The following is a 12,105-nucleotide window of genomic DNA, read 5'->3' as shown; positions in this document are numbered from 1 at the left end:
TTGTTTGGGTATATTAGGACGTTAGTGGCCTAGAAATGCCTTGTGGCATACGTGCCTGTCTTAGGACAGAAAGGAGATATGCCCTTGCCCTCAGGAAGGGTTGTGACCAGAAAGGGGTAATGAACCTGAAACACAGGAAATTCCACTTGAACATAAGAAAACACTTCTGTACTGTGAGGGTGCTTGAATGTCACAGCAGGTTATCTAGAGAGGTTGTGGACTCTCCATCCTTGGAGATGTTCAAGACCTCGCTGGACACGGTCCTCCTTAGCAACCTCCTCTAACTGACCGTGTTTGAGCAGAGGGGTTGGACCAGATGGTCTCCAGAGGTCCCTTCCAGCCCCAACTGTTCTATTCTGTGAATTGTCCTCCTGAGCTCCATATGGCAAGTTTGGACCTCAGCAGGGAAGGAGAGGAGAAATGGCTCTCCCTGGTTCCCAGCATGGACCTGCTCCTCACTGCTGTGTCTGGGTCAGGTGTCGTAGACTAAATCACAACCCTAAAGGGCCGTCTCTGATGGCGGGGTTTTGGATGGATCCCTCAGTTTCTCACCTTGAGAAGCCTGATGCATGTGAGGGATCAAATATCACTGTGTAGCAGACGACTTACAACCCAACCTGTAGCTCTAAGTCATATACAGATTTCTCTTCTATCATCGCATCTAGGTATTTCATTCCAGAGCAGCCCCCCACCAGCGTCAGGAAATGCAATTCCTCCCCCATATGTCAATGCACCACGTGTTTTCTGGAAAGACAAATAAACCCAGCGCAGTCCAATAAGCAGAAGGACAGTTGCATCCCTGTAAATGCACACATTGGCTGAGAGTATGGATTTAACGTAGCCCGTCTCAGGGGCCCAGGGACCGAGGGCGAAAGGATATATTCTCAAAGCAAGACTAGTTGTAGAGCTTTTGCCGACTAGTTGTTTTGTAGAGTTAATGTGGCGTTTTGTAGGGGAAGACCCCCCTCTAACAAATGTACCCCTGCCTCAGGCCTGGAAGTAAGGCTCTTCTTGGGTTTAGTAGGTGCGTATGTTGTTGCTTTCTGTCCTTACAGAGATTGGCACTTGATGCAGTAACCCAACATGTAGGGCCAAGTTCTGTCCTCGGGACCAAACACCCAGCAGCAGTAGCCTCACTGTGAGCTGAATGTCTGTGTCTGAGAGGCCAAATTTAGCCTGTAACCTAAATAGGCTGCACCAAAACGGGGCCTTAATTTTATTTTTTAACCAAAAATATGAGAAATGCTACTGAAAGCAGGATTGTTTACAAACATACAAGTGTAAGGCTGGAGCACTTTTCCTGAAAGCTGCAGACTTGTTGCAGATTTATCCTGGCCCAAGAGAAGATGTAATTCAGCTTGATCTTTTAGTAACCCCTGACTTTGTGAAATAGTAGATAACAATCTACAGTGAAACTCAGGGAACCACAGCCAGCAATGAACTGCTGTCGCATTAAATGAAGAGGCCGAGCTCTGGGGTCATCTACCACCATAAATCCATAAGAAGCTCGCCTGCTGCAGAGGAGTAGCTCTGGACTTCTGTGAGTGTATTATAAGCAGAAATTTGACTTCTATTTTAATTTTTTGAAGACTAAGCTTATATTTGATTTTTTTTTCAGTTTGGTTTTAGATTCAGACCTTTTCCCTGAGGAGGTTTCCGATAGGATCATTTGATTTTGTTGTGGACTTTCTATGTTGTGGTGGCCTTGCTCCTCCTCTGAAGTACATCAGTATAACTCAGGAATAGCTGGGATGGGAGAAGAATCAGTATGCATTTAGGGGCCTGACACGTTGAGAGCAGAAAGAACAGCTGAGGCTTATGAAGAATTGTTCTGGCGGGTGAGTGGAATTTAGGCAAGGTCGTACCCTACTTATTCACAGAAACTAGAGACACAAGCGCTGACATAGGAGACACCATTATTTGTCTTGACGGACTGTGCACATATTGAGCGCTGAATTTAGCCAGGTTTTCCCCTCCTACCCTTGCTTTCTGCAACAGAGCAGTGACACTTGCTATTTATATTTTGATTTATGACACTGGTGCAGTAGTAAAGAACATGCATCCCCCAGCTTCCGTTTTCAGCTCCCTCATCCCCTCCCCCTCATCATACAAGGGGAGAGTGCTTGTCAGGGCGACTATAGCCGTTGTTATTAAAAACGCTTAAGCAAATTATTTTAGATAGAGGAGAGCTCTGAAAATGGCTGTTTCTTCCTGTCGCCTTGGCAAAGCAAGTTGGTTCTCTGCAATGTATTTTCTAGTGAGATTTAAAAGAATGCTGCTTGTACCAAATCGCATCCTTAAAAAATTCAGTTATAAAGCGTATTGCATTTTTTCCGGTTCTCAGTTATTAACATTGCCCTGCCTTATTTATGACCAGATTCAAAACCCCTACAAAGTTATATAAAGTTTTCAGTGGATTTTGGATCCAAAACTTGAGCAAACCTGTAGACTACCATCATGTCCTCAGTTTATTCATCATCTCTTTCTGCAGTATGTGTGTTCATTCGTTGCGGGTCCCAGTGCAGAGAAGTGGCCATCAGCTGATCTCTAGATGTGTTTAATCACTGACTTGTGAGACACCACAATTGGGAACCGTCACCTCTCACTTCAGATACCTACACTCCAGACAGGCATCTCCATCTGAACTAGTTCCCTGGTCTCTGTTTGTCATCCACAGGGAGAAAGAGACATTCAAGGGTGTGCACATTTGACTCATTTTAGACAGCTATGCGGGGATGACAGAAACTGAAAACCCAGCAAGTTTTTGTGGGCGATTGATTATGAAGAGAGCTAGTTCATATATGGAGGCTTGCAGTGTGAATTTCTAAAGTTAGGTATCAGGAATCCCAGACATCTATTGGATTGCCTGGGGAAAGGGTGGAGGGAAGGGGACATCCTGTGCGTCAAGGTCATAAGATGGAGTCGTATCTGTGTGAGAGAAGGTACCGTAGGCTGTTCCCTGGAGTCTGGGGGTCCTTTGGGGCCCAGGACGTCGCTAGTAGAAACACTGCCTGCTGCAGCTCCCTGTGCTCACGGACCTCTCTTGCTAATCACAGTGGGGGGAGATCGTGGTGGTGGAGCAGGAGGGAGCAGAGGGCGCTGCTGGAGCAGAGGAGCAGGACGTGGGGTTAAGCTGAATGAGCTTTCAGCCATGGTACTGATGAGATCCTCTGAGTACATTCCTTTTAAGACATGTGAGACGTGTGTGCTGATGTCCCAGCAGCACTGATGGGCCTCTTCGTGGTGCAGGTTCCTCTTACACAGCCCCTCAAAAAAAAACTAGCTCTGCAGCTTCACGTCAGACACAGCTGTGCCTTCACCTCACAGATGGGGATTTTCTTCCTTTTGCAGCAGGGGTGAGGAAGACATATTACAACCGTTGTTATCTCTGGGGCAAAACACCTCCATAATTTCTTTTGTCACACCTTCCATTTTTGGCCACAGCGAAAGAGACCTCATTTATCTACAAGGAGCAAATATCTGCGGCATTTGCTGCTGAGGCTGTAACTCATACCATTGTATAGAGCCAGGCCAGAGGTGATATGACTTTTGAGCTAGTCCCTGTTCTGGATTTTGTGAGTGCACCAGCACCGCCTGTACTATCACCCTTGGAAATTTGAGTGTGTAACTGAAATGTCCTCTGGTCAGTGGCTTGTACAGGAAGGACAGTCACCATTCTTGCACTCTGTGTTACTCAGCCCTAAGTTAGGAGAGTGCTGCTGAGGTGAAGTTCCTAGGAACATGAAGATCCTTCATGGTTCCTAGGAATAGCGGGCCACCGGAATGCCAAGACATCTAGTGTAGGATGGACTAAGTTTTTGTTTCTTTTAAGCAAGACCCAGCACTACCTCCTGAGTTTGGAGGACAGCATGAGCCAGAGAGGAGCTAGTTAGCAGGGAAAATAGTGTGAGTCTGGGGGAGAAGGGAGGCAGATGTAATCTGTGTGATCATGACTTAGCTCTTCACACAGTGTGAAGCTGAGCCCACAAAGTTTTACTTAAGCAGCTAGGAGGTGATATGAAAAAAAGCCCAAATTTTCATCGCTTTGATTTAGAATGAATAGACTTTGACTGCATTGTGTATTGCCTTCTTCCATCGACTATGTGTCCTGTATCGCCCCAGTCAGAGATATAACTAGGGCAGAAATAGAGAAAGACATTGGTGGATGAATGAGAGGGGAAGACTGCAGTGGAAGGAGAGGGTAGCTGAGGACCTTGCGTCAGAGCTGTGCTCGTGCTGTTGGTCGGCCTAAAACGTCGTTACCTGGCAGTCGAGAAGCTGCTTGCAATTCCTGTCTGCTGGGGATTACAGGAAACGTCCAGTGCTGGAGAGATACAGTAGCAGGGAGAAAACACGAATTTCCCTTACAGTAGTAGCACAAGCTCTGAAAACAGGGACACTCCTAGATCGAGATTAGTTTCCTAAAATGTGACTCCTGAGTCCTTTGTGTCACACCAAAGTAAGGTTTGGTTGTTGAGCGTGGATTCCAGTTGTAATCTGCGGCTCCTCTCTGACAAGCTTGGCCACAATTTTGAGGAATATGTGATAACACTGAGTACACAAGAAGCATCATTCATGACAGATGGCAAGACAGATACATCAAGAATGATGTAGACATAGTCTGCCAGGAGGCAGGGGGATGGATGAAGTGCTCTTTTCCAGCCCAACTTTTCTGTCATTCTAGGTCCAAATACTGTTAGCAGATTTCCGGACAAAATAAAGATATCAAATACCAGTACTGCTGGACAAGGTTAACTGTAGGCTTGAAACTGTGCCTGCAGAAGGATGTTAATATGTCCAGGTATGGTCCCTGTCCCCTCCTTAAGCCTTTTTTTTTAAGGGAGAGAGAAAGAAAGTGAAAAAGAGATGCAGACGCTGGCACTGGCAGGAAGTTGAGCACGTTAGTTGCCATCCTGATTCAAGACAGTGAACTATTTGAGACAAACTCTACCCGTGTCATTAAAAAAAGGAGAAAACACGCAGAAAAAGTCTGCTAACCAATGCCAGAATCTTGCAGAAATATAGGAACTGCTGGGCTGAAGAACAAGAGAACAGAGGAAAGGAGATGCTGTAGGTAAATCTCATTTAAATATATTTTTGTTTCCCTGATTGTTACATGGGAGAGCTCTTTGAAAGCCTTATGTGTGCAGTGTTTAAAAAACTGGGTAGTGTTGCATCAAATTTGGCCTGTGCTGGTTGGAAGAGAGCTAAAATCTGAAAAGAAAAGTCTATGTTAAAAATAGTAAATAAATACAGTGGGGATTGTTATTTTAAAAACATTTTCTTGGAGTCTGTGTGACCCAAATGTTTCAGAAGTGGAGTGATACAGGAAATTACATTAACCAGAAGCACTCTAGGAAAATAAGAAAGCAAAACCGACAAGCTGGTTTTAATAATCTGGACCCAAAATGAAAAAAAAAAATGCACCAAGAAGAAAAAAGATGCAAAGGAAAGTCAATTGAATAGTTGGAATCTTTTGAGTGGATCCAGTTAGGGTGCAAGTTTGCTTTGTTTCAGGAGGCATGCGAGACAAATGTTCGATAACGGCGGGAAAAAGTGGTTATGACCTAGCTTGGAGAAGCCTGGAGGGGCTTATTCCCAATACGGATTTAGCCTTTTCTTTTTGGTGGATCTGTTTTTGCTTCTCTTTCCAGTTTACAGAAATAGCAAGGATTTTATCTTTAAAAATCGTGCCGCTCCAGAGGGAGATAAACTCACAGAGAGTTTCTCTTGGTCTACAGGAAGAGAATGGCATACTGAAAGAAATTCCCCTCTCGATGGAAGAACTTGACTCCTGCTATATGAGGAAATTAGGAGCTGTAGGGAGTATTCCTGAGTGCTGAACTGTCTTGCTGTTGTTAGAGCAGTTCCTGGGATGGTTTTGGCCCTGACCAGGCAGTGTCTCCCAGCATACACCAGGGACTCTTCCCAGGAGGCGGCTTTCCTGTGGCTGCGCAGTTTGGGAAACCCACCTCTCCGCAAGGAAGTGTGGAGTCCCTACGCAGCTATATTTCACTATCTCTTTAAACTATCATAACACTGCTAAGTATGAATGCATCTGCTCATAGATCAAGCCATGAGATCTGTGTCCTTTTCACTGGAGATCGGAACATCAGTGGTAGGACTTACCTGATTTGGTAAGACTTATTTGATTTTGAACATCTTTGGGGTAGATGTATTCGTACTGGTTAGTGGAGAGAAATAGAGATTCCGGAATGTGATTCACGTAAGCTATGTTGGATGTCTCCTTTAGGATGGGATCACGCACGTGCTGCAATTGCTTATATCTCTCTACTGAATATGAAGGGCTCTGGGTTGGTAGCTCATACGTGTGCTGCAAATGTCTGTGCATGTGTTCATGTGAATGCACTCTTAATTTCTTCACTGACAGTGAGGCCATGACTTCTCAGTTTCTTTATCTCAATCAACGTGCAGTTGTTGTGTCGCGCCCCCAAGTCTGCATTGCTGCTGCTGCTCTTGTGCCGGCACCAGCTTCTGTGCAGCCACAGAGTGCATCGAGGCAGGAATGGATCCGGCTACAAACTGGCTTGTCAAGTAAAGAAAAGAAAAAGGGTTGCTTTTAACCGAATCTGTTCCCTGATCCTCTGTGCTGCCCAACACCTGACACAGTGCTGGAGGAGACTGGGAACCTTCGGTGTGAGATGGAGTGGAAAGCTGAACTGTGTCTTTTGACATAGCCTTCACTCAGGTCAGCTTAAAGCATTTAAGTGGCAGCCTAAGTATAGTGAAGCATAGGTTCCTTGTTTTTAAGACAGAGCTAACGTTATCTGCAGAGAACAGTTGTAGATCCTGTCTTGGAGTCTGGGGGTATATTCCGTGGAGCTCCTTGCAGCCCATTTTCTGCAATTCTGCCGGTGGAATGAACACCAGCCTTTGCACAGTTGTAAATCTGTTGACCTGCATTAACTCCACGGTAGTTAAATCACTTGTATGAGCTGAGAATAGGCCTGATCAGAGGCTTCTGTCTTGTCTTGGGCACAACAAATGCAACAGGAAGAAACACGTGAACTTAGCAGGGTCCAACCAGCCAATGTTGTAAGCTGTAGGAGACCAGAGCCAGCTACTGATACACGTGGCTTGCTCTTAACACAGCATCACGAGATGGTCCACAGAAATTTGAAGGGGAATCCCCCATTCCTGTACTCACCACGGGCCCTGGAAAAGCCTGCAAGCCTCGTTTCCACATGGCAGGAGAAATGCTTTGCCTGGCTCTGCTCTGTCTGCAAGCCACAGGGAAGGGTTTTGCATGGAAAGCGTCTCCTGCCTTTTGAAATCGAGTTTGCCCGTGCAGCTCTGGGAAGGGCTTTAGCTGCGTGGAGCCTCGTACTGTACCGATCCTAGAAGAGAAGGCTGGTTCCTGCTTTCCCTCTGCTGCCTTCACAAGCCTGGCTGCAAATGCTGCCACTGGCCACCAAGAGAGGGGAAATTAAACAGCTATGCAAATTCCTCTCCCTTTCGTTCTCCTGCCCTGATCCACGCCATGGTAAAAGGAAAGCGTAAGAGAAGCTGGGTGTCACCCAGAATGTTTCTGAACTTCCTTCTTTAAAAACAGGCTGTTTTGGTCTCCACTGAAATAGCAGGCAGTACAGGCACCTAAAATGAAAGTCAGCTGAGGGAATTATTTGCATGCCTGTTCCCTGCCATGTGGCCTCCTGGATGCCAGGAGTCAGGGAGGGGAGATAGGGACCTGAGTCATTGCTGTTGGTGCTTAGTGTTGCTCATGGGGAGCAAGCTTATTTGAAGCCTGGAGGAAGGTCCTGAGGTATGTGAAGATATGCTCATGTGCAGCTCTTTGCCACCTGCATAAACAGCTCTCTGCATGAGCAGGGTCTGCCTTTTTGGCTGGGAGATGCCTTTCAGGAGGTGAGGCAAAGTTCATATCCCTCAGCTGTAACCTCTGGTTCTGCTCCCTCTTGGTGATGCTGATCCTCAGGTTATGAATTCATTCTGCACGTGCAGCTTTGTCTCCAAAGAAGGGTGGAGAGAGAGCTGAAAATATTCCTTCTGCCCTCTAGAAAATGAGAGTTTGATGACATTAAGAAAAAGAAAAAAGCATCTCAAATCCGCAAGTATTTCCACTCCCCTCTGAGCGGGCCCTGTTTCCGTAAGTTGTCATCTTTACTGCAGCATGTGTGCATCCACTTTCAGTGAAACACAACAGCACAAATCCCACTAAAGGCAGCTGTCACGAACACAGTTCCTCTGCTGACTGGGAGCCAGCGCCCTTGTCTTCCTCTCTCCTTAACCACAATTGATTAAGGATAGCAAGAAACTTATTGCTCCCTAATATCATCCGGAAAGGATTTCCATATGTTGCCTTATCCTCTGGAGTGGGAGGAGCTCCCTTTTGCCAGCGAAGCGGGGTGCAGTATTACTGAACCCCCATTAAGCTGTGCTAGGTTTATTGGAGGAGAGGTTGCAGGTGGCTCTTTATAGAAAGATGCATTTCATCCTTAATTTTCATATACCTTATAGTATCCTTTCCAGTGGGAAATTAAGCAGACGCTCTCTGTATCCATTGCAGCTGCTTCTAGTGTTAAATTAAACTGCTGCTATTACAGTGAGCCATTGCAGGAGCTGATTTGTGTTGTTCCTTAATTGTTTATGACTGTGAATTTGAGCCAAGTTGCAGTCCTGTAGTAGTAAACGCTGAAGATGTGCCCTGGAAAACAGATGTTTGGACCAAAGCCAAGATGGTTTCAGGAAAGACAGTGAGAGAGAAGCAGGAAGCCTGTTATCTGTCTGATTTATTGTACAGGGTGAAGAAATTCGCCCCAGGGCAGAGTGCTCCCACAAGGCTGGTGCAACACTAAGCTGATTTTAAGTATCTTTTGGAAGGCTAATGCGGGCAGCTGTTGCTTTGCTGGTGCTAGCACTAGGTGTGCCAGACCTGTGCGCTTTGGAGCTGGGTGGAAAATGCTTTTCCGTTTGCTGGTGACTGCAGAACATCTCATGTGACAGACTGGCTTGTGTGAAAGTCCCAACATATTTTTCTTCCAGGGTGACAACCTTTTCGATCTGATACAATGCGGTAGGTTTTTTTTTTTTTTTTAAAGTTACAATGGCATGAGGAGTTTGATCAAAAGCGTATCTCTGTAGTGGAGATGCCCCATGTGAACAAGTCATGCCCAGTCAGTCCCCTTTACTGTCCGAGGAGAAAAATGGGCACTGCCAGGGATTTCATCACACTGTGACAGAGGGATCTAAAAAGGACTTAGGAAACTATTGCTACATATAAAGCATTTTAGTCCCAGGGAATCATCAAAAAACATGTGGTTTCCTTTAGCGATGTTTATATCCTTAGAGACCTAACATGATGACTAGTAATTCTGACCATCACCCTGATATTTTGAAGGTAGGGTTTTGTAATTCCTTTCAAGGGAGCGCTTACAGCCCTCCTCGCCTCTCCTTGTGGTCCTGTTCATGGAAGATTAGGTCCTGAAAATCAAGGCTGTGGGAACTGGGGACTTGGAAGAGATTATATAATCTTCTCTTGCCCATCAGTCACTAGAAGTAGTAGTGAAGTATGGCTATAGGCAGAGAGAAGACATCTCCTTTCACACAAAAGGCATGCGTGGAAGGCTGCAGATGCTCTGACTGCTGGCCTTAGGTCTCAGCCCCTGCTGGCCTTAGGTCTCAGCCCCTGTTGACTTCCCACATTGATGCTGCTTTGCACAGACAGAATACGTAACTGCTTAGATTCCCCTCCTGCTGCCAGAAATCCTTTGATTTGTTTTTCTTTCTGCTTTCAGACTAAATAGGCTTCTTAGTTTGTGAAACAAAGGAAATGTCTAAATAGTTAAGTCAAACAAAGGGGGAAAAATGATTTGTTCCTGTTAGAGAGATTTTCTTACCTAATTTGATTGGGTTTCTCTGCCTCTTGTCAGTCCAGGCAGAAGTCTTAGGCTTCTTGTGTCATGGACCGTTTATAGTCTGTTTGCCGCACTGTTATGCTGTGCCACAAATGCCCCTATTTACAGAACTACTTGTACTTGAATATTTAACACAAGTGGCTTTCTAGAGCAAGTTCATCAGGGACTTGGCTAATGCGTCTAACGCACCCTTCAGGGAGATGCCACCCTGGCCCTGAAGAGAACAGGATTACGCTGATCTCCTGCATGCTCTCCCTGATGGTGCTTTACCTTTCCCACTACCTTCTGTCAAACTGAACAAATGCTGATACTTAGGAAGATGTGTTTTCCCAATTGAGGGCAACACCAGACCCAGAGGTCTTTGGCCAGCCCTTAATAGAGGTCTTGCAGCCACTGGTGGCCCATTACCTGTGCATTCCTGGAAAGATACATGGCTCATGGTGTTTTCTCTCTTCCTCTCCTGCCCTGTCACCCCAGGAACCCAAAGGTTTTCTTCTCTTTTCAAGCACAGCATTGAAGTGGGTTTATGAGTCCCCAATGCAGAATCAACCTGGTTGTTAGCCAGTGGACCCATGAGCTCAAAGGGGAAGGAGAGTGTTCCTGTGCTATCTGTTGTGTGAATTGGCCTTGGGTAGGGTAACGAATTGAGGGGAACCTCCTCGGTAGCCCCTTCCCACACACACGCTCAAATCTCCATCAGAGAACAGCTGTCCTTCGCTGCATGGGCCACCCATTTGCGAAAAGTGTCACTCTGTGAGTGCTCAGCACTTGTGAAAATGCAGGCCAAAACAGTTTGTTTCAGTTTGTGTTTCGGTCCCGTGTTAACTGTAGCTCTTTGTCTCTGTTTTCTAAACCAGGAAGAAGGAGAACGTCTCAACATAGCCAAGAGATAAACAAAACCACAGCTCACTGAGACCTGGCCATGCACTACCAGAGAGTTATTCCGACTTCTACAGTTGCCCTGGACTTTTGTACAGAGGGCTGATGGAAACTCATCACTCCAGACTGCTGGGTAAGAGAGGAGACACTCTAGCAAAGGGCTATGGTTTGATTTCTCAAGTTTTCCTCTTTCCTTGATTCTCCTCTCTCTTGCCTCCTTGAACAGAGAGTCTGAGTTTTAAAGTCAGCCCAGCCACAGGAGCAATTTCCTTGATTCTTTCAGCTGAGAAAAGTTTTTCCATGTTGTCCTCAAATGTGATGAAAACAGAAGCCCCTCTAGTCAGAGACTGAAGTTGTCTATCAATCAGGAAAATACTATTTACAGGTAAGAAAATGCTGTTCCCAGCAATGAGTCATGGTCTTCTTACATGGGGGGCCAGAGAAGCTGCCCTTGGGATAGAGAATTTGAGCGCAGAGAGAGGGCTGCATCCTAGCACACACTTCATTCAACTTTTTATTGATGTAGCGGAACAATATATTTGGCAGGTAATGGGTAGTGATGGGACTCATGTCATTTAACTTTGGTGGCCCAAGAGTTATATATCTACAGCTGAGTTCAAAGGGCCTCTTGCCCTCCGTTGACTAGAAGGGGCACCAGGAATGACTGTTTCAGATGTTGACCTCGAAAGTTGGGTGGTAAAACGCAGCCCTTGGGCACAGATGGCACGGTGATGGGCACCAGCTACAGCAGCTAGTAATTGCTGACTTCAGTAGATCTTCTCACTGGAAGCTCTGAAAGAGCCTACAGAGAACACCAACCCAAAGCCTTTGTTGTGTTTCCTGGCATTGTGCTTTTATATGTTTTTGTTTTCAGCTGCTTAAAATTATCTTCAGATCCCTTTTCTTTTTGCCCCTCTCTCTACATCCTCATCATATGAGCTAATTTTCTCTTTATAGCTTCACTTATGAATATGGGTCAGCACCCAGTGAGCTGAATGCCTGAGATCATTTCCACACCATGTATAAATAGTACTCAGTTATTTCACAGTTTCATGTTCAACTTGCCGGCTTCCAACAGGCTTGTGTTCCCGAAACCCTTTCTATTCTCATAGCGTTCAGCTTTTTGAACACGTGACTTAACATAAATTACAGCAGAAGCTGTTCCAGCCCAGAAAGTCCTGATTTGGCTTTGCTATTCTGTTGTTGTAGTTTGACAACTGGTGTCTAGTCACTAGTACTGAAAGCTATTGCGGGTCTTTCCAGCCTTGCATTGAGTTCAGATACGTAGTTAGGCTGACAGCTGAAGTTGCACTGCCTTACCCACGTTAAGAAG

The 12,105-nt window shown here is 45.7% G+C and overlaps 1 protein-coding gene across 4 annotated transcripts in view; it reads left to right on the top strand.

Moving 5' to 3' along the window:
* Nucleotides 1-12,105, top strand: part of PRKCQ (protein kinase C theta) — a 66,123-nt gene that overhangs the window by 7,586 nt on the left and 46,432 nt on the right. For all 4 annotated transcript variants that reach the window (XM_068957868.1, XM_068957792.1, XM_068957952.1 and 1 more), the window contains 2 exons: nt 10,751-10,905; nt 10,999-11,157. The gene's annotated coding sequence lies outside the window, so the exon portion shown is untranslated. The remainder of the gene's footprint in view (nt 1-10,750; nt 10,906-10,998; nt 11,158-12,105) is intronic.

Source organism: Struthio camelus, chromosome 1 (assembly GCF_040807025.1).
Source record: "Struthio camelus isolate bStrCam1 chromosome 1, bStrCam1.hap1, whole genome shotgun sequence".
In the NCBI taxonomy this organism is placed as follows: domain Eukaryota; kingdom Metazoa; phylum Chordata; class Aves; order Struthioniformes; family Struthionidae; genus Struthio; species Struthio camelus.
The sequence above is the reverse complement of the archived record's forward strand: the minus strand, read 5'-3'. Positions and strand labels throughout refer to the sequence as shown.